The 23,508-nt window shown below is 38.1% G+C and overlaps 1 protein-coding gene across 6 annotated transcripts in view; it reads left to right on the top strand.

The window, feature by feature from the left end:
- Positions 1-23,508, top strand: part of LOC118544846 (leucine-rich repeat and immunoglobulin-like domain-containing nogo receptor-interacting protein 2) — a 1,211,198-nt gene that overhangs the window by 794,080 nt on the left and 393,610 nt on the right. For 5 of the 6 annotated variants that reach the window (XR_013443711.1, XM_078061337.1, XM_078061338.1 and 2 more), the window contains one exon: positions 11,412-11,444. The exons of the other annotated variant lie outside the window; for it this stretch is intronic. The gene's annotated coding sequence lies outside the window, so the exon portion shown is untranslated. The remainder of the gene's footprint in view (positions 1-11,411; positions 11,445-23,508) is intronic. 6 annotated transcript variants of the gene reach the window in all.

The following is a 23,508-nucleotide window of genomic DNA, read 5'->3' as shown; positions in this document are numbered from 1 at the left end:
CTAATTTAATATGTGCAAATTTCTACATGTTGTATAATGTTTTATTTTAGTGAATATGAAAATATACAAAAGAATTTTCATAGATGTAATTCTGCCCACAAGCTGAATAACCTTTTATGCATTAGGTTAAGATTGTAGCTTTTTCTACTCCAAAATCTTTTACCACAAGAATTCTAGGCAAACCTAAACACTGCAGGTGTGTTGGAAGAAAATGCTTATAAAAAACAGATGTATTTTCCAATTCAGAGCTTCCTTATATTAAAGTCACTGTTTAATTAATTTCACACAATATTATCTGGTTGACTTACTCCCTCTCTCTAAGCACCTCTGGGAATATCTGAAATATTGTACAGATGCTCTTACAGAGAATTACATTACTAAGTGTCATTAGCATAAATCAACATTCAACATTAATTTAGTGGTTGGGGCTGGGAGGTGACAAACCCCTCTTTTTTTCATTCACCTCCAAATTCTTGTCTGTGTTAATGGCTTTGTGCGCTCGGAGATTCTCTGCATGGGCTGCCTCCTTCCCAGGTGGGATTCTCTGAGGATCCTGACTTCCCACTGTCTGGAATCCATAGGCCTCCCTATGAGTCTCTACTGCCTTTAACATGCTGGCCTTTCTTGGAAACCTTCCAAAGGGTCCAGACTTCCTTTCCTAAACCTTCCCATACTCCTTCATGGGAGATTAAGGAAGGAAGAAGAATGCATGCTGGGTGGAGAAGGAAATATGTATGAAGACAAGCGACAGAGCAGAAATCCAAGATCTTGTGTACAACAAAAGATTAGAGATCTGTGATATTAGACTAGATACCTGTGATAGATATTTCAACTTTAAAAATGAAAGGGTGAGTGCTTCTGGCAAGGTAGACAGAGGCTACCCTACAAAGGGCCTCACATACATCCTAGAGCAAATGAGCTTCATCCTACAGGTGATGAAGTACAAAAGAAGGATTTGAACCAAAGGTCTTGGTTCTGGATTGGGCTCGAGGAAGATCAGCTCTATGGCAGAGAAGACCCCACCTCCACAACCACCACCTTTTACAATAGTATTCCTATTCTTTTTGTCCTTTTGTTCAAATCATCATGTATGTCATACATCTCCACAAATATTATTTGGAAAAAGGTGTGAAAAAATCATGATTCCAATGTTACCAAGTGCTAGAATTGCAGCAATTTCCCACTTAATCCTCATAGTAGCCCAGTGAGGTGGATACTATTTATTACCATCCCCATTTTACAGATCAGGAAAATGAGGCATAGGGTCAAGTAACCTGTCAAAGATCACACAGCAAGTTGAAGAGCCCTATCAAGGGTATCTAAAAATAGAACAAGTATTATTAGCTGCTATGCTTTAGCACTTCCCATTAAAATATACTGTGTGGCCTGTAGAACTTAATTACAGTATTCCTGTATGAGAGTTTCAGGTATTGAAGAGCTACAGATTGCGTATGAATGAGCCCCATGAGATTCAAGGCTTTGCTCTAAGTATTGCTGAGGCACAGCATAGGAAATATAAAATGTATTTAGTTGGTATTCGGCTGACTCTCCCTGTGGATATTATGTCTGTCCTTAATATAAGTGAACACCTATTAATGGCCATAATGTGGTGTAGGTGGCTAGCTAAACTCACTTAATACATGATTTATTGACATGATTGTTTTACGAAGACATATCTAATCAGTTTTCTCATGTAAATCTTTCCATGTGAAGCATTCCATGTGAGAACATCTTTGTCTGAATACTAGACATTTGAGATGTTCTAATAATGCTTTCCTATTTTGAATGTCATGATGATAAATGCAACTAGCTGAGATAGTTTAATAATCAAAAACAGTATTGAAGAAGAAATGGAACTGATATTTCTTTTGTGTGTAATAAATGCCAGGCACTGTCTGTGTATGATCTCACTAACTCTCATTTTATAAATAAGAAAACTGGGGCTCAGAGAGATTAAGGAAAGGACCTCACCCAGTATTTTCTAGTTAATAAGTAGTAATGCTGGGATTCAGCCTAGGTGCATCTGAATCCACAGACTGCTCTTCCCACTGCAACATACTCACTGCGACATGCTCACTATGTCTATAACAATATGCAAACATCTGTGAATGTATTAACAACAAAAGGAAACATTAAATATACAACTCTGAATGATTGCCTGAGCATTTTGACCTACAGGGCAGCACTCTAATGATATGGCCAAAAATCTTCCCCAAATTTGCAGCTTTGGGTTTCTGTACAACAGGATGGTTAGGTTAGAGGTACAACACAAATGGCCATCTGGGTGATTTCCTCATTTGTCAATATATGACCAACTTTCTGCAAGCTAAACACTTTCATTGGACACCCCTGAGTAGAGTGTGGGCAGAAGATGAAGATTTCCTTTTAGAGCCACAATTATAATCTGGGAATAATAATAATCTTTGAAAAGATTATTGCCTATTTTTCTTCTTGATGGTGCCTATTCAGGCTTAAGCATGGTTTTGTATATTTGAGATATATATATGTATGTGCATATACATATGCATACACACATACACTCCAACCCAAATTGCCAAGGACACGCTTGAACTCCCCCACAAAAGTAGTTATAATTATCCTATGGGCTGTACCAATATTCCTTGAGATCTGCTATCTATATTCATAGCCACACCCACTTCTAAATTACATTACATAATACATTAATAGCCTCAAGCTCACCAACCAATGGGCTGAGCCCTTGGTATACAAATACCTACAGACTCACATATTTTTTTCTATTTCTACCATATTAATCAAAACTCTACTACTGAACTTCTGGTTGTTTGTTTTGCTCTGCAGATTCCTTCCAGACTTGATACACTCGTTTCACAATTGTTGCCTTTTCATAGGGCCCTGAAAAAGCTGATGGCTTCTCCTCTAAGACTCCGAACACCATTTTGTATAGCCATAATTACTCTCAGGGATCCTGTTTTGAATGACACCACTTTCTACCCACCAGTGTTGGACTTCCTTGTGCATTAAGGATGGACTTTACCATATTTCTTTGGGTCTTATATAAAGGAAACCTCTGGCCCTGAGAAAGAAATATACAGTCAGGGAACAGCCCCAGTCATACCTAGCCCCTGCTCCCTGTTCTTGAAGAGCCTGAGTTGCTATGGACCCAACATAAGTCATTCATGTGAAATATACATCCATTTCTGCTTCTCTCTTCCCATCCAATCTGTAGTTTTTGTGCTTTTCTTATTTTAAGCCTGTACTATTCTTTCTTCTCCAATTCATCCTACATATCACTGTCAAATCAGTATTCCCAGGATTTAACTTTGTAGCTTCTCATTGTCTGAAATAACCTGAAAAATGTTAAGCCTCACATAGAATACCCTTCACACTGTGGTTTTTCTGGTCTTTCCAGACATACCTCCTCTGTGTTTTCTCCCTCCTACTCTATATGCTTATCCAGATTGACTGGTTTTTATTCTCTGATCACTCTTCTCCTTACCTGTACCTAAAGGAACCCCACTTCCTACTTCTCCATCTGTTTCCATTTACCAGTTTTTCAAGGCTTTTTTTCTCCATGAAATTCCCCCTCTTAAAGAATTTTGCATTTGAAATAAAGCTTTGAAGTCATTGAATCCAATAATTTATTTCATGATTTTCTCCACCCTAAAATATCCTCTGTTAGTGGTCACCTAGTTTATTTATGTCTGATGACAAGTATGTATGTACCTAGACTAAGCTACATACTGTGTCTTATCTATATCTTGCCAGTGTCTTGTACATTTTAGAGTCATTGTATATGCTTGAAACATGTTTCCTAAATGAATGAATAAATGAAGGAATGACTGTCTATCTCTCAAGGCACTGGCCAGCTAACTTTTTCTGTAAATGGTCACATAGTAAATGTATTTGCTGGCTGTATGGTCTCTGTCTAATCTTCTCATATGTTACTATAGCAAGAGAGCAGACATAAACAATGTATAAAGAATAAGACTGGTTTTGGCAGCCTGTAGTTTGCCAGCCCCTGTCTTAAAGCAATAAAAGCCATTTTGAGACAGTTTTTAGTATTCTTCATCATGTTACTTCAAATCTCTCTAAAATTTTATGACTCTTATTCAGATGTTCCAAAACAATTTGTGTGTTTCCTCTGATCATGTTCAGTTCTTTCAGTCATTCCTTATAGTATTTTGAATTTCTTCACTAACTTAGCCTTTCTTCCAGATTATGTTCCATTTGTTTGTGGATCTTATAAAATTTGGTTTCCAAAACAAAGCAATACTCCCTATTGATATGACAACTGAACAGTGAAGCAGGTTCATTTCCTACCTTCCTTTATTTACTGCAGGTGTAATATTAAAGCCTAAGATAGCATCAAAATGTGTGGGAAACACATCACATTTCCTATTGATTCAAAAGTCATACTTCTGGGGGAGCCTGGGTGGCTCAGTCAGTTCAGTGTCTGACTCTTGATTTTGGCTCAGGTCATGCTCTCAGGGTCATGGGATCAAGTCCTGCATTGGGTCCCCACTCAGTGGGGGAATCTGCTTGAAATTCTCTCCCTTTCCCTCTGCTCTCCCCACATACTCTCTCTCTCTCAAATAAAGAAATAAAATCTTTAAAAAAAAAAGTCATACTTTTGTTCTATATTCCTTTCCAAATCATTCTGTGTTAAGTAGTGGGGGGTTTTTGTGAGGTGGGGGAACCAAGTAAACATCTCATATTTTCATAATATTACTTTCTTATCTTATTTTAAAAGACTAAATGATATTAAGGACTAGTTTTAAAATTATAAGACACCTATAATTACACCCTGGCTCCCCAATTCCTTGGCCAGTGCTTTTTTAACCAACCATATTCATCAAATGCATCTTGTTACCTTTAGTTCATCACTCTGTTATTTGCTATATTTGTCCCATTTAGTACTATCCCTTTTATCTCATCTATTCACACTGCATTTATTCACTCATTCTAAGTTGTGTATTGAGTGCTTACCATGTGCCATTTACCATGTGAAAGAGAGAGACATGCCTTTTGCACAGTGCTTACAGTAAGCCTTGACATCAGGCCACAAATGCACCATGTGATTCCTGAACAGTCCACACAAATCCACATTTCTTGCTGTGCCATATGATCTCTAGGATCTACCTCATATATCCAAACATACTCCTATTGTGGGATTAATCCAGTTTTCCATATGTTCCCTGACATTTGGTTCTGGTACACATTTTGATTCTGTTCTTTCTCCTTTGTCTTTCCATTTAGGTTTCGTCTTTCTGAATGTTCCTTTTGGTTCCCCTTCAGGGATGCTGGCTTGGATACACTCTACTAGCTGTCTCTTATTTAAACAACATCAAGTGGTACACCTTTCCTGTGCTTAGCTTGGCTCTTGGGACTTAACTTGTCCCTCAGGTTGAGGGAAAATGTTGCCCTCTATTTAGAGACAGAGTATGGACTAAACGCTGGCCTCCTGATACCTTGCTCAGTGGTTTTTTAACCATACTGCTTCCCCAGAATGGTAGGAAGGCGTGATTTCACATTAGTTAACATGGACTCTATTTGCCATCTCTGTCAATAGGACCAGAGCTGACAAACATAAAATAAATCTGCCTTTACTCTCCTGCAAGTGCCACCTCAGCAATTTTTACAAACTGCCTCCTCATCTCCAAACCATCCCTTTGGCTCCAGCCTGCCACCAGTTCCTGAATAATTCACCCTGCAAGTTAAGACATTTCCCCGACCTCTCCCTTTTACTTAATTTAAAATTAAATAATTTTAGGTATTCTTTGAAAAACTATTTCAAAATTAAATTCTTACAACATCATTTTCCACTGATACGCTCTGTCCTGGAGAGACCCTGGGGTTACAAAGTCAATCCCATGCCTTTATCTGTAAGTCTTTGTTTGTTGGTCCACATTTTCGTGTATACTACTGTGATGTTAAATGTAGTGTAACATGTTGCTTTCTGTACTGACAGTCACTCAGCTATACTAGTTCTGGGTGTCATGGGCAAAAATTGACTCTTTTCCCTGAACCCAAAAAAATTCCTTACTAGGCATGGAGGAGCCTTTTACTGATGTGGTTTTAAGAGGATGCCAGATGTACTGGCATTCTAAGTCAAGGTAAGCTCCTTGTGAGTAAGTGGTGAACATCTTTGTATCTTCTACAACCCCAATTATAATGATTAATGAACTGATGTAAGTCTATGTTGCTGCCTTTCTGAAGTTTACAGGTTTACATGTTAATGACTTTGCTTAAGAATAATGAATGACCCCAGAATAAATTTAGAATGCCTGACTGTACAGTTCTACAACATTATCAATCATTAGGTGAACAATAGTCTAATAAAGGTTTCTGGGAGCCCTTTTTTCTTAAGCCCTTCTTTACTTATTTGAGAGAGAGAGAGAACATGAATAGGGGGAGGGGCAGAGAGTCAAGCAGACTCCCCACTGAGCAGGGAGCCTGACTCTGGGCTCAATCCCAGGACCCTGACATCATGACCTGCACTGAAGGCAGATGCTTAACCAACTGAGCCAGCCAGGAGCCCCTGGATGTCTTTAATGTAAAGCTCACTGAATGGAGTATACTGTACAAAACCTGCTACTTCTTAGTAAAAAGGCCAATTCACCAGCTTTATGCTTCATTTGAAATGTTTCCCATGTTCCTTGCTTTGCTTTATTGCCCCACATCTCCACATGGGATATATAGTGTAGCTTCTGTGGGGAGGTTCCTATCCCAGTTATCACAAGTTGAAACTCTTCGCATCCCTCTGATGTTTCAGAGTTTCTCAAAACCTAGGCCCCAATGAAATAATATAATAACCTTTTGTCCACCAACTGAAGACAAGTAAAATAAAACTAAAGCTAGAAGGGCTTCTTCTGTGTGTAACAACAATTTCCTGCCCTCCCTGTGGCCAGGTTAAATATGTTTCTTGGAATTTTCTTGTCTCAGTTTTCTGTCAGAGGAATACAATCTAACACCTTGGGTTTATTTATCATGTGGAGTCCTTAGTGAAGTATAATGGCCAGATGACATGAGTAAATTCATGTCCATGATGCCACATACATTTAGACAGAAGAGTACGGTGATTTGACCCAGTATTAAGAGTTGGTAAGTGAGAAAAAGGAATTGGTAATGTGGAATTTCTTTGGGAACAGAGCAAAGGGGTACAATGATTTCCAGAAAAGAGACCACAGAGACATGGTGACCACTGAGTTGCACTGTTCACTGGTTGTAAAATCCTAACGGCATTCCCTCAAAACTGCATAGAATTAGGTAACTTCTGTGTTCTGATTGTAAATGCTGCCTGAAGTAATATTTTGCTGGACCGTAAATTATTCTGAATACATGTCATGCCTGATAAAATCCTTACATTTATGGTAGAAAATGTAAGCCCTTGTTCCATAACTAATCGTTTACGTTTTCTGAAACAGAGAAATCTGGAATTTTTTTCTAGAAAAATGGCATGATTAAAAGTATCATATTATTCTTTGAAAATGGTCTAGCTGGGTGCCTGGGTGGCTCAGTTGGTTAAGCGACTGCCTTTGGCTCAGGTCATGATCCTGGAGTCCCGGGATCCAGTCCCGCATCGGGCTCCCTGCTCAGCGGGGAGTCTGTTTCTCCCTCTGACCCTCCCCCCTCTCGTGCTCTCTCTTTCTCATTCTCTCTCTCAAATAAATAAATAAAATCTTAAAAAAAAAATGGTCTAGCAAAACTAGGGATTTTGGCCAAACTAACCTGGGAATTAGTCTTGAGATATGTTTTATAACCCAGATATACACCCATATATGCATATGTATGTACATATATATTTTAATATAATAAAAATCAGTATGTGTGTGTATGTATGTCTATTAATTTATCTCATTCTGGATTTCAAGAGGTATAAATACATTAGTTTAATGTTCCAATGGTGGCATAATTGTAGATACTGTGTAACACTGAAGAATGCTTTCTGAATTACAAGCTTAAACATAACATTATTGGCTATGTTGAAAATTAAATTAAGCTTTTTAAAAAAAATTTATTTGAGAGAGAGAGAATGAGCAGGGGGAGGGGCAGAGGGAGAGGGAGAGAGAGAATCCCAGGCAGACTCCCTGCCAAGCGTGGAACCTGACCCGGGGCTCAATCTCACAACCCTGAAATCACGACTTGAGTGGAAATCAAAAGTTGGATGCTAAACCAACTGAGTCACCCAGGCACCCCTAAGCTGTTCTTTATGGAAAACAGGAAGATATTATGGATACGATATGGGCTTTAGAGGTAGTTGTATCCGTGTTCAATGTTTAGTGCCGTGTCTTCTGAGTTTTGTAATCTTGCTTTAGGTCAGTTTTCATGATAGAGAGAGAGGCTCTGAGATGGAAGTTTTTATACAGGAAGTTTGTTGGGGAGTGTACATGGAATCAATATTATTGAAGGTGTTCCAGATAGAGAAAAGGGGGCTTGGCCTATGTACTCCTTTACTGATGAGTCATTGGGTGTAAGCTGCCTGTGGGAGAGGGAATAATCTGGGTGAGTCAGTGCCATTTGGTAGAAGGAGAAAAATCTCCAGAGAGGAAGTCAGCTGTGAGCCATCAGAAGCCAACACTTGAGGCAGCTCTTGTCCTGAAGGGGGATGTGGGTGATGACCTGCACCATCTACTGTGTCAATTTCTTGTGACATTTGGCTCTTCTTGCTTCCTATAATAAGTTTATTCCATCTGGGAGCAGCTTCTCCGGGATTCCTTAGTAGGTCACCTTTCTTCAGAAAACCTCCAACAGGAAGATTAGTGGGAACCACAGCCCCTGCTGATGCACCTAGTGTCAAGACCACAACAGTACTGATACTTACTGTCTTCCTATTGTCTTCTCTCTTCTACTACCCATTCTAGAATTCCTTCTTCCTCTGCCAGCTCCTCTACTGATATATGTGGCTTACCTTGTAGGCTGGCATAGACCATTGCTGAGGGGTCTGAACCTCTCCTCACCATTCCCTTCTTAGGTCATGGCTGTGGTACTTGTCTTTTTACTACCAAAAATAGGCAGGAAAATACTAGGAAATGCTCTGTGAACCACTTGGATATCAGAAATTCTTCCCTGCCCTCGTTGTAGGACGGCAGCTCTACTTCTTCCTGATGATCAGTTAGCCTGCCAGTATGGGGACTTAATCTTAGTTTCTTCTTTGATCAAGCCTGGTCAATTTGCCAAGTTAAAAAAAGAGAGAGAGAGAGAGAACACAGGCCAATTTGGAATATTTGGGTAAATAAATTATTTCAGTGATCTTAATTTTTCTCATTTATAAAGCTGAAAGTAAAAATACCTGTCTTGCAATTATGGGATTTAAAAACATGTCTGTAAAGTACTTGTATACGGTAGGTGCTCAGTCACTGATTATTAATATCAAAAAACTCCTGAACAATCACTGCTGATTTCCAGTGGGTCTCCATCCTTGCTTGTGGCCCTGGTTGTAGAGATCTGGCAAAGTGGAAGTAAGGCAGGCAGATAAGATGAGTTAGGAGAGACCCAGTTCCCATCCTACCTGAGAGCACACTTACTAAGATTTTTCAGTGATTGACATTGAATTTTACTTTGTTTTGTTGGCTTTCTTTTTGAAATAATATAATTTTTGTGTTTATTTTTGGGTGTCCTTAATTCTATCTTTTTATATTTTTCTGCTTATCAAAAAAATGCTTATTCACTTATAAACATTTCAAGCACTGAGAATTCATTAATCATGGTGGGGGGGGAGTTCCTTCTTTAACTTATTACTAAAAGACAATTACTTTAAGTATTTGGTATCTCTTCCCCTAGATTTTCTTCTATGCAAAATCAGATATTACATATACGTAAATAAATGTATACATTTAACAGAAGTAAGATCATATTAGACACAAGTTTCACAACTTGCTGTTTTAACTTAACAGTGTTTTATGGGCATTTTTCCAGGACACATAGTGTGAACCCTGCTTTTTAATAACTTTAATATCCTATTGTATTCTATTGTACCACAAAGTATTTAGTGGACATTCAGGCTGCTTCTATAGGTTTTCATTATTAACGCAATGCTGTAATGACTACTCGTATACTTCTAGCATAAATTCCAGAAATGTAACTGTTGGGTCAGAGGGCATGAAAATTTTTAATCTTAATGAATAGTGCCAAATTCCCCTTCAAAAATGTGGCATTGAATTTCACTCTGCACAGAGGTTTATTCCATTCTTGGGATAAGAGTAGAAGTTCTGTCTTTTAGGAGTAAGTGTTATAGCCAGTGCCTGTCTGCCAGGAAGCCGACTACACTTCACAGATACTGAAAAAAACTGGTTTTGGAAAAGAGAGACTGTCAGTGAATCAGTTCACCAATGTGCACTGATACCAATGAATGAAACGGAGGCTTTTGACATTGAACTCATAAATAGACTTTCAAGTCTGACAGACCTGATTTTAAACCTTACTCTACTATTTACTAGCTGTGTGATGTTAGGTAAATTACTCAATATTCCTGAATCTTATAAAATTGATAGTAATATGACATACCTCATGGGCCTTGGAATGAAGGTTAATTGAGAAACATATGTAATTCACATACACCAGCATGTAATATACACGTATGTCCTCTATATGTCAGCCTGATTGTACCTTGCCTGCCCTATAGCAATTATTAGCTATTGTTATGATTATTATTATGCTTTTCCAGAATACATATCTGAGATCCCAACAGGATGTTTTATTTCAGGGCTTTTTCTCTCACCTCCTCATTCCTCAAAGAGAACAATGCCTAGAAAACATTGGTTGGGTAAATACTGCATTATCATAATTACAATTTCCCTGAGAAAAGTGGCTTGCAGTTTGAATATTCAGCATCATAATTACAATTTCCATAAGGAATGTAGAACAGTTATTATAAACAACACAATAATCACTTGGTCCGTAAGGGAGAACAGATTACTGCGGGAGCAAAGAGGGAAAAGAAGCAAAAGCCTATGTTCTAATCAGCATTCAAGAATAGAAATACAGAACCTGAGAGTAAATTGTAATAGCCTCTTAAAATACTCTTGTCTGAATTTATCAAAAACTCTTATCATGATGGCACATTTCCATGGGTTGATTAATTGCTGCCTATATATTTTCTTCTTATATGTAATTTAGTTTTATCATTTTTATTAAACATCCCCTCTGTACTTTTTCTCATTGTCATTGATAATTGCTTTGCCTCCCAAAATTTTAAAAAGCTAACTATCATGAAGTACAAAAAGCACAAAATATTTAAAAAAGAAACTATTTGGGGGAGAAAAAGTTTTATCAGAGTATTTCTCTCTTCACAGTTAAATGTGTCTCCTTTGTCAAGGGAAAATGGGTAAAAGTTTGTTTTTTTTTTTTTTAAATGCTCTTTTTACTGTCGTGTTGCCTTAATTGGATTTCACTTAAATTTTCTTTTTTTCTTGTCTTTTTAATTTTTTTAGGTGAGATGAGAAAAACAAAATGCAGCTTTCAAGGTTGGTACTTTTCATGATGTTTTAAAATGTCTCGTTAATATGAAATAGTATAAAAGAAGCAGAGCAAAATATGTCCTTAGCTTCTCACAGATAGTGATTAGAGGACATTATGTCTTTATTTTTCATATTCATAGATGGAAACGTACAACAGAGATTGTAACAGAATGCAATGTAACAATCAAGTATTAGCCCTGATTAAATCTTTGTCAGAATTATAAAGTTGGAAATATTCAATATTTTTCTACCTCATCCATCCATTTATCCATTCACCCATGAATCCATTAATCCATCCACTCACCATTATATTTTTTCAGTGAATACTTATTACTTACATATTGCACATAAGCTCACCTTCACCATATTCTCAATTCCACACCTTCTTCCAACCCTTCTCACTGTTTCTGGCAATAAACTTTCACCTCTTATCACAGGTCTTCAATTTAGCTTGCTGTATTTGATAAAGGAGCAGTGTTTCCACAATATTGCTCAGCTAATAGGTGTTCAGATATGTCTCTTCCCAAATAACTGGGGCAAAAAGGAAATCATCAGTGTGATAATAAGGAATCCTCCTCTTTACATAATGATACATTGTGTAATGTCCTTCACTGTTTTGTGATTATTATATATAGATTATTATCTAGTTTAGAAGTATATCTATATACAGTAGTCTATAATATCAGCTATCCTTCGTCAGAATTCTAGTGTATAGTTCTTCTTTTTATCTTGTTAGCAATCTTAAGACTCTGACCAAGAACAGGTGTGTTACACTATAAATTTAAAAATGAACAAAGCAGTCCAGATGTGCATGAATGGCTCTTTGTAGGAACAGCAGTGGTGGATTGAAGCAAACTTCATGAGAAGCAGAGGCTGAAAATTTTCTGCTGAGCAAGTGTTAGTGAATGGAAATTTGATAGTAGAATACTCCTTATACTAAGATGGATAAATATTGTTTTAACTTGGAGGGCTGTTTTATTGTTTCATTTTAATGAACGTTAGTATACTTATTTTACTTTTTAAATATTTATTTATTTTCAGAATATTTACTTTAAAAAGGCTTTCTCAATTATTCCTTTACTATCTTTGATTTCCCCTAACTCATTTTTTTAAAATAAGGTCCCGAGGTCCTCAATAGGAAATTCTGCTATCAGAGGTGCTTTCAGAAACTTAACTGTGATAATTGGGAAGGGACTCCAGTGTCTGTCTGCTGATCTAATTTAATTTAACTAACCTAAATTAAAATAGTCTAAATTATCTCAGCCATCAATCTATTTAATTATAATACTTACTGGGAGGCAGTGAGTAGTGGCTGAGAAGTTAGGCTCTAGAATCAGATTGCCTGAGTTTGAATCCTGTTTACTCATCTACTATTTGTGTTTTGGGTGAACTTATTAGCATCTCTAATATTTGATTTCCCTAGTTGTAAAATGAGAGAAAAAAAGAGTCCTTACCTCATAAGGTTGTTGGGGAATAAATGAGATGATGTATTTACAAATCACATTGGCATGTTGTAAGAAGGCAGTAAATGATAGTTGCCATTATTACTTTGTTTCATGACTATTATTGTAAAACATTATTATTAGAGGCAGGCAGCATCTTCTCTGAATTAAACTTCTCTCATGGACTTGATCTTTCATCACCATCACAGATGTATTCATTATATGGTCAGTTTTGTTCCATGTGAAAATATGGATAACCTGGGATTGCCCATCAAACGGTGACATCTTGTAACAAACTGCATCTGCTTTTTTTCTAAATATAAGATTTTGATAAATATCACCAAGGTGAGGGAAATAAGCAATCTGAAGTGGTTGCTGTGGGGAGAAGAGAAACTATAGTAGCAAGGAAGGAGTCAGTGCTTCTAAAGGAGAGGTTTGGTGCCAACTTTTAAATCTTGCTCATCCAGAAACTAGCATTGTCTGTGCTTTTGTGTGCAGAGAGTCCCTTCATTCATAACGATGTGAGGCCTGACGGACAGACGAGAGGCTGCACATGGGTGGGAGAGAGAAAACATTGAGGAAAGGTTGGAAATGATTTTTCCACAGCATTAAAAGTGTTCGGACATCTGAAGGGAACAGTGGAAAAGCGATATAAAGGGATGATGGAACTAAAGCCCCCTCCTCTTGGCGAGATCTGTAGTGTTGTGTGTATGTATTGTCCATGTGAATCAAAGCAGATGAGGAAAGTCAGCCTTCCCTCAACTAAACCAGCCAGTGACCTCACACCAGGTGACCCATATACAAGCTTCATCCAACAGCAGCCTCTTGGTCCTGGAGCTCATGGTGAACCCAAAAGCAAGAGATCTGAGTGAAAAGATCCCACCTTGTTCAGTCTCCCTGAGAGAGGCAACAGACACTCCAAAGTCCACTAGACTGATGCCATAAGGAAGAGAAATTTGCCAGCTTCACAGATAAGCCCCTGAATTCATTTTGACACATATTCTGGCAAATATGTAAACATGTTAAACTTAGACTTTCTATAGGGAAAGACCCCATTCTGATCCATTGGAGAAAATGACATTTCCAATTCAGTCTCATAGAAAGTCACCAAACAACGTAGGGTAGTACTAAAAATTCTTAATCTGGCCTCTGAGCTAGCAAGATTCAAAACTGAATTTATACATAAACATACTTGTTTATGGGGGGGGAGTACAACTCTGCACAAGGGTTCTCATCTGTTAGGGTTTGAAACATTACTGGCTGAAATGAAATTATGGTCCCTACATTGGATTCCACGGATAAATGGTAAAACTTAATTACCTCCAATCTTGGGAAAGTATAGTAGTTAAGTAGAAATAAATAGAAAAAAAAATTATTGATGACTCCAGAACCACCTCCAGGAAATACTTAAATATCTGATTGAAGCACTCCACTTTTGAACCTGCTCTGACAGCCAGTCTATCCCTACAATATCCCATGGACACTCTGTCACTTATATACACTGTAGGTAGGCTTTTTTGATGGCTCACTTTAGGCCCTATAGGTATACACATGCCCTTCTTGTGAAAAGCGTCACAGTTACAGATTTTTAGGTCTAAAAAATACTTCAACTGTTATTCATTTTAGTCTTTTTTTTTTTCCTTCAGATAATGAAATTCAGGCCCACAAAGGTTAAGCAACTGTTTTAAGTCATTCAGCTCACTAGTGACGAAATAGGAACTACAAGCATATCGTTTAACTCCTTCCTTACCATGGGCCATCCCAGACTTCTTGGAAAGAAGATAGGAAGGTCTTTTGTTTGGGGTAGAAACTACTTCTGAAACACTACATTTGATACCATCCTGTTGACTAAAACTGTTATTTATCTCTTCTACTGTTAGGTACTTCTCAATTCATCCTACTTCCCTGACTATATCATGAGTTCCATAAGGATAGAGCTTATGGCTACTATTTCTTTGTATTTTTACCATATTTATCAGGTTCTAAATAAATATCATGCAGTTTATTTTGATTCTAAACCTTGTCAAGAACACTGACCCCCCACCTCTCTTCCAGCTCACTGAATTCCACTGACATTTGTAGAAGACCCAGAAAAAAAAAAAATCATATTTCTTGAAGGTGACCAGAGAATAAACATACTGTTGGGTTTTGGGTTGAATTCTCTTTTGTTCTGTCTCTGCCAACTCTGCTACAGGAATAGAGAAATAATAAATAGATCAAAATCAACTCATTGCCGTATATATAAAATATATATATATATACATATATATATATATTAGAATATGAGTGGGGGTGATCAAAAAGTATCATTTAAACATTTAGCTGGGATAACTTGGGTTTAATGATTTGCAACCTAAACTATCAGAAGTATCAGGGAAGAAAGAGAAGACCAACTGAAAATATGAATGCATGTTTATCTCCTTAGCAAATAGCAAGGAGGGTCCAGAAGCTAAATATTAAGAATGGACTCAATTTTTTTTAAAATACAGATGAAATGCTACAAATAAAAAAAAAAAAAACTAATTTCCTTTTTATTACAAATTCTGAATCTAATTTCCTTTTGTCCTTCCTGTGTATTTGAGAATAGGATGTAGCGCTTATTTCCCTGTCAGGGATGTCTAATATTTTCACCCTGGAAGTGTTGTGTTTGGATTTGAGCACCACAAATGCAGAAGGCTGTAAATTACCTATTTTGCCCCAAGTCTGTATGAGTGTCATTCAAAGAAACACAGATCCGATGATGGTTATTAATTAAAGTGAAATTCCAGTGTTCATTTGGCTCTTTCAAAGATGACTTACGGTGATCAGATTTATAAACCACAGCAACCATTTTCATAATTCCCTTCCTCAATCTGTGCTTTCACAATGCAATGATTCAAATCTTATCACATATCAGACCATTAAATTCCCCTTAAGCACCAGTTCTTGCAGTTTTTGTTTTGTATCTCTCACTCTCCTTCCCCCCCACCGCCCCCCCCACCCACATTTTGTCCTGTAGTTTGACCTAGTCTTTCTGCCTAAAACCTTCTGTCTGTCCCTCTCACCTTTCTGATTTGATCTTGGCATATACTCCAGGTTTTCCAATGAGAGAAATTAAGCTAAGGCAGCCTAAAGCTTATCATTATTGGCTTGACAGTGCTTTCCAAGGAACTTAACATACCAAATAAACAAGCCCAATTAGTCAAAAAGACATTCATTCAGAATTTGAATCTTGAGAATTAGCAGACTGTAGCAATGCTAAGCATATTCAAATGTTAGCAAATCTTGTCCTAGCCATATATATTCTGTATATGAATACAAAATACATACACAGTACATGTATATGTGTATACATGCCCAGCAACGAAGATGGGGATGGATGCAAATAGTGCTGTTAGGCGAAGACAGCATGCATAGTGAACCCAGCAATGGACTCACTTCTAACTGAATCAGGTGATGAGGCAGGTGATTATTATTAGTATATTACTACAGTATAGCATTACATGGCTTTTTAAACTATGAAGCTATATTACCTTGATAAAAATAAAAGCCAAATTTAAATGTATTTTTAAAGATTTTATTTATCTATCTATCTTTCTATTTATTTATTTGAGAAAGGGAGAGAGGGCATGAGAGAGAGCATGAGCAGGGGGAGGGAAAGGGAGAGGAAAGCAGGCTCTCTGCTGAGCAGGGAGCCTGGAGTGACTGGGGGCTCAATCCCAGGACCCTGGGATCATGACCTGAGCTGAAGGCAGACACTTAACCAACTGAGCCACCCAGGAGCCCCTAAATGTATTTTTAAATATAAATAATTTGTAATTTATTCTAGCTTTAAATCCTGGCCTTGCCACTTACTTGGGGAAATCATTTCCTCTTTTATTGTTGTTTTTTCTGGTTTGTTTGCTTAAATATTGGGCTTCATTTTAATTTTCCTCATAAAGGAGTTAATTCAGGTGAATGATCCCAGCTTAATATCTGCTGAGTGAGTCCTCCAGCATTCATTTCCATTTCCCTCTGAAGAAACTGAGAAACATGTTACTGTTTTCAAATATCAAAAGGAATCCGATGTGGAAGAGAGATGTGAGCAAGCCTATGGTTCCAAGTGATAATATAAGAAACCAGAAGGCTCAAGGAAACGTATCAGCTCAATATAAGGAGAAGGAACATTATTGTAAAACGTGGCTGTCCTGGGGCACAGGTAACTTGTGAGTTCCTCCACAGTAGTTTTTTTCTTTTTTTAAGATTTATTTATTTATTTGAGAGAGAGAGAGAGAACAAGTCGGGGAGGGGCAGAGGGAGAAGGAGAGAGAGAATCTTCAGCAGACTCCCCACTGAGCACAAAGCCTGACTCATGGCTCAATCTTATAACCCTGAGATCATGACCTGAGCCAAAACCAAGAGTCTGATGCTCAACCAACTGAGCCATCTAGCTGCCCCTACAGTAGTCTTTCAAACATAGCCTGACCGTCATATAACAGGGGTTAAAAACAGAGGAAGCACTAGCACTGGGAGGTCAACCAGTTTATGTTTCAGATTCTTCTTTCGAATAAACTGGATGATGCTATGCCCAGTTTCTACTCCAGAAATGCAAAGACCACCAGGGAAGCAGGCTGTAGTTGGCAGAGTAGCTGCAGAGATTACAAGAGAAAACAACAGGCTTTGACTGCTTTAAGCAGTAAGAAAAATGTAAAGAATTACAACAATTGGAGCCAAATTTGACCCCAGATTTAACATGGTGAAAAGATCAGAGACCCCATAAACAGTCAGGACAAAGTTCCAATACCTCATTTGAAAGCAGCACAGCTCTCCTGGGAAAAGTTTGATTCAGGACTTGCTTTTTACTATGGACTACATGCTTTCCCAGGCACACAGACAGACTTGTATGTATCCTCTGCCCAGGAGCACCCTTCCTTTTCCTCCTCTCTCTGCTTCTAAGGTCTCTGGACTAGCCTCAAACTAGGTACATTCCCTATAGAAAGAAGAGGAGGGGAGAAACAAAAAGGACTCATGGCAGATGGAGCTTTGTACTCCCTAGCTCTTGTTCTTAATCTTTACTCTGAAGGGGAAGTTTAAACCCCCAAATAGGTGGCCTCCTTTTCTCCCTCCCTTCCCCAGCTTGGCTTTCTGCCAGGCTCTGTCAACTCCCCTTTTTTTCCTCACCTGCCACCTCTGTGATCACCTTTTACCCAGGTCTTTTGGAGGTCCTTTTTAGGACAGAAGTGTGGCCCCAGGATCTTGTATCATAGGATGTTGTAGATTTGCTTTCTGGTAATGATTGTTCATGTACTATAATGACTGTCTCTGCAGCCCAGATCCAGCTCTTAGCATTTAGCCATATTTCAATTGTCCATCCAATACCTGGGCAATTAAGTGCATTTAATTAGTTCCAATTAACTTTTCACATTCTGATCCAAGTGACATATCCAGTCTCCTGTCTGGTCTTCCCTACCAAGCTCCCTTTTGTTCCAGCCAAACTAAACTCTGCAGATCTTCTCTAAGAATGTCCTTCCCTCTTAATTCCTCTCTGGCACACACTGACTAGATGGATTCAAATATCTCCTCCTCTGTGAAATCTTCTTATACTCCCCTGTTCATATCTAGACAGAAATCCCTGTATTTCCAGGACATTTGGCTATTACTTCTATCATAACACCTACGGTGTTGGGTTCTCACTTATGTCTTTATGAGTTTATCTTCCCTACTTGTTTTCTCAAAAGCACGCTATTCTTTTTGGTATTCACGGTACCTAGCGTAGTGTGTGATTCATAGCAAGAACTGATAAATGTTGTCTGAATGAATAAAATAAATAAGTAAATGAATGAGAATATATACTGTAGCGGATGCCTTTTTAAACAACTGATCTAAAAGATTAGTCATTAAACAGAGAAAGCTTCAGTAGGCATCTTGCACATCTGGACAATTGTAATGCAAAATATTTACTTAGAAGGCAAAGAGATATTCTCTTTTCCTGTGGAAATATAAAAGAATTTTTGTTTCAAGGAAAATTACACTGAAAAAAAAATAACTGTCTACAGTACAAGAGACTAAGTTTCTATCTTCAGGGACATTCTCTTGTCTTTTTATATTACAAGAGTGAACAAGATTTAAACCAAGCAGCCAGTGTGATAATGTTGCCAGACAGCTAATAAAGGGGAAGATTAGAGAGTTGTATAAAATGGCAGGTGCCCCGGCAGATTCTACATCTTAGGCATTAAACACAGAACAAAGTGATGCTGTTTTTGGAGGGCCACCAAAAGTGCTTGGTGTCAGCTTCAGCAGCATGGTGCCATTCTGACTGTGGTGCTCATCTTACTGAAAACAACAGAAAAAGTAAAGCAAGCAGCAGCGGATGGTACTTGGAACACAGAGACAGCATCTGAAACAAAACCAAACTCTCACAAAAGAAAATGAAGAATTACTTCTAGTCGGGCACTTACAGAACATCCTTTGCTTGCATAGAATATATCCTAACATCTAATCATGTAAAGCATCTCAAGGAGTCATCTTCAGAGGGAGTCCACATTTTACAGCTCACTTTATATTCCAGTCTCTCATGGAGCTTAGAATTACTACCCTTTTAAGATAGAAATGAATTGGTGATATTTCTTCTGGTGACTCATGTGACTACCAGGATCACAGCCATCTTTATCTAAAGAGCAAATACAGAAAATGCTTCACATTTTTGTACCTATCAAACATAATTACAACGAACATTTTCTCTTTCGAGCTTTCTTTGCCAAAAAGGAAACTTCAAACCATCTTCTCTTTGGAGATAAAGGCTCTTCTTGGGGAAGAAAGTGTGAAAATGGGCTAGAAGAGAAGCACAGAGCAGAGAGACAGGCATAGGTTATTCAATATAGAAGGGTTTAGGTTTGGAAAGGAAGAAGGGAGAGAAACATTTTTAGCCTTACCAAGTGCTAAGTATTGTGTGCTAAGTGCTTCACAGAGAATATATTATTGCAAATATTTGTCTAATGTGAATAATTCAAAGTTAACAAAAATACCAGTGTATATATATAAAACATTGTAGATAAGATTGCTTTTATATATAAGGCATTAATATCTGCAGAACGGCTTATGGGTTTACACCAAAAAACTCAAACAGGATAGCGTAAGATCTTTCAGGTCTTAGGCTTGTGAGACAAATCCAGGAGTCCAATTTTATTTGTAAGAGAGGAGGCTGAGCTTACAAAAGGGTGTGAAACTCCCTAGCCTTCAATCTATATATATATAAAAAAAAAAATTGCCTCATGTATTTTAATTACATGCTAATTATCACATAACAAATATTAAAATAAATGTCTTAACCTGCTCAAATCCACACAAAAATAATTATCAACCTCAAAGACATCTAATGAATATAGAACAGAAGTCTCAAAAATTTATCAGGAAGAGAGTAGTAGGATTTTTTTTTAATGTACAGTTTGTCTAAAATAAAGGATTTTCTTTCAAGTGAAGATGTCCGTCTAGTCTTGTCTAACTAGCTAATGCTAACGAATCCATTGATTGGTGGGGATGATTCATTTGTGAGCCTATCAAAGTTCAAATAATGACAAAGTCCCGTGTTCCACCTTTTATAGCTCGTGGTACTGAGTTTCTTCATATTTTTTTTTTTTTTTTAAAGATTTTATTTATTTATTTGACAGAGAGAGACACAGTGAGAGAGGGAACACAAGCAGGAGGAGTGGGAGAGGGAGAAGCAGGCCTCCCGCCGAGCAGGAAGCCCGATGCGGGGCTCGATCCCAGGACCCCGGGACCATGACCTGAGCCGAAGGCAGACGCTTAACGACTGAGCCACCCAGGCGCCCGAGTTTCTTCATATTTTTAAAGAAACCCAAACTTCTATTATTAGCATGACTATTCCCTGAAGGCTTGTTACTGGGAGCCAAAGATAAGATAAGATATGGCCTGGATGGAATTCCATCCCAGCAGAGGGGCTGTCCACTGTCACTTCCTGGTAGACAACAGCTGATTCAGCCAGGTTTTTGGTTTTTCTTACATACTATTCCTCCTCTCCATTTTCTCAGCCTTGCTTTAGTTCTCCCTCCCAGTAGGACTGTTGCTTATATGTCGTGGTTATTTCACTGCTCATTTACCTGAGAGTCAGCTGGGCATAGGCTGTGGAGATGAATGATTTAGGGTTGAAGCCCAGTTTGCCACTTACTGTGTATTCAGTCTTTGGACAAGTTGCATGAAATCTCCAGCCTTGAGTTTTCTTGCCCATAAGATGGGGATGCATCCTAAGAGTTTCAGGAATATTAAATAGGACAACCTGTTTATCATGCTTGATGTACAGTACTCAATTGGTGTTGTTACTACAATTATAGGATTTTGCTGGGTTGGGGAAGAGATAAGAAAGTGGTTTCCAAACTTGTAGAGTTTCTCTACCCTTCAACCGTAGGTATAAGCAGTTCCCTTGAGTTCTGACTTAGAAAATAAAAATGCAAGAGACATCTCTTCTTTTGCTCAGATGCTGGGAGAATTAGAACCAAATTAATACTGTCAGATTTTAAAACTTTTCAAAACACTATTTTAATTGATTTTCGTTGCTAGAAGAATTAGAGTCCAATGCAAAGCCAAGTGACTTTTCTTGCAGGCTTAGTTTTCTGTTACTCAGTCTTTGTTCTTGCTTTACCTATAATTGTACAATGTTCATTTGCATTTGACTTCTATAGTCCCTCAAATCCTTTTGAAACAAAACAATGAAACCCTTACTCAAGCCTCCAGAAGTTCTGGCATTAACATTTCTCTCTTGCATTCCTCTCCTCTTCCCTTTCTTTCCCTTCGGTACCCTTCCCTTCCCTCTGCTTTCCCTTCTCCCTTCCGCCTCCCCCACCTCCTCCCTTCCTCTCTCTCTTCCTCCTCCCCTACCTGCCCCTCATCTTCCTCCTCCCCCTACCCCTCTCTCATATAAAGCACTTAGGGGAATGATCCACTTAGTTTGGTCTATACCAGCTGTCTGTGGGACCTTTCTAAAATTGCATATTGTCATGTCCAACTCTAAAGATTCTGATTCTATAAGATCAGAGTGGAGCCAGGAACCTGTATCTTTTTTAGTAAATACTATTCATCCAGAGCATTCAGATTTAGGTGATACTCTACCACTCTTGGTAAGCAAGTAGGAAAGAGATAGAAATGAGTCTGGCTTCTAAAACAGGCTCTGTCACTATCTGTGTGACCTTAAAAAAGTCACTCAACCTGTCTATGATTCAGTTTTTTCATCTTTAAAAGATATAGAAATCGATAAATATCTGTCTACCTAACTCATAAAGTTGCTATAAAAAAAATAAATGAAATAATATCTGTAACAGGAAGAAAAAAATCTATTAAGTAATTAAATGACCATCTAGTTTCACAATCTAGGAATGGGATAATATGACTTTTTACACGCAAATAGCTATTTTGGTTTGAAAATCAAGGCCCTATAGATTTGACCTGACCGTTCTAGATGTAATAATAATAAGGGATCTTGAATGGTGTATTAAACCATGAGTCATGATTCATTAGGTTGGTAGTGGATCCAGCATTTAAAATAGAGTAGAATAGAATGGGATAGGATAGGATAGGATAGGACAGGATAGGACAAGGTAAAAACTATCGTAGCACATTGCCCATAGGAAGAAGTTTAAACTACAGTGTCTAATATTTATATGTAGTTGTTTTTGTGCTATCCTGTATCTTTCCCCCCCACCAAGCTTATCCCTGTATATTGACTTGTGTTTAGAAATCATACTTAGAAATGAAAGAGGTGAGGTTGTGGCCTCTGTCAGAGACACAGCAGGGCAGCATGCAAACGGTGTCCATGGGTGATATTGTGTGAGGGAATCCAGAATATGGAGGAGAATTGCCCTCAAGAGTCTTATGGAAGACACTAGACTTCCCAGGTCATGTAGAAAGGAGTTCTGGAACAGTTTCATTTGGAAATAAGTAAATAAAATATCCTAGAAAGCTGGAGGAGTTGGGCAGTCAGCTTGTGGAAAGATCATACTTTGCTCATTCTTTGGTGTACCGCCCACTCGTCTTTTCCCCAACTACCTCTATTGAAACCAAAGTCTAGGGCTATATTCTTTCTCTGGCTGCCAGGTTAAAGGAATAATGCTCTGACATCTGAAAGTGAGACCTGTAATTCATGTTTTCCCATTAAAACAAAAACAAACAAAACAACAAGACCCCATTGTTCTACTTAGTAGCTAGGTACAGTTCAAATAATACGTTGTGTGCACTATTTAGTGTTTACATTAATGACCACCATTTTATAAGTGCATATGATATGCTAAGTAGGTTACAACTAGAATCTGATCTTCTAGAACACTACAAGAAAAGTTTTAGTGTAGGGGTGCCTGGGTGGCTCAGTCGTTGAGCATCTGCCTTCAGCTCGGGTCATGATCCCAGGATCCTGGGATCGAGCCCCACATCGGGCTCCCTGCTCAGCGGGAAGTCTGCTTCTCCCTCTCTCACTCCTCCTGCTTATGTTCCCTCTCTCTCTGTCTCTCTCTCTGTCAAATAAATAAATAAAATCTTAAAAAAAAGAAAAGTTTTAGTGTATATGCTTTATAGATGATCTTACTTAAGCTCAGAGAGATTAAATAATTAACCTCAATTCACATGAGTACCAAATGATAGAAGCAGGACTCATACGTAGGTCTCTC

The sequence above is a fragment of the Halichoerus grypus genome, chromosome 14, assembly GCF_964656455.1.
Source record: "Halichoerus grypus chromosome 14, mHalGry1.hap1.1, whole genome shotgun sequence".
NCBI classification, from domain to species: domain Eukaryota; kingdom Metazoa; phylum Chordata; class Mammalia; order Carnivora; family Phocidae; genus Halichoerus; species Halichoerus grypus.
This window is presented reverse-complemented; position numbering and strand designations above follow the sequence as displayed.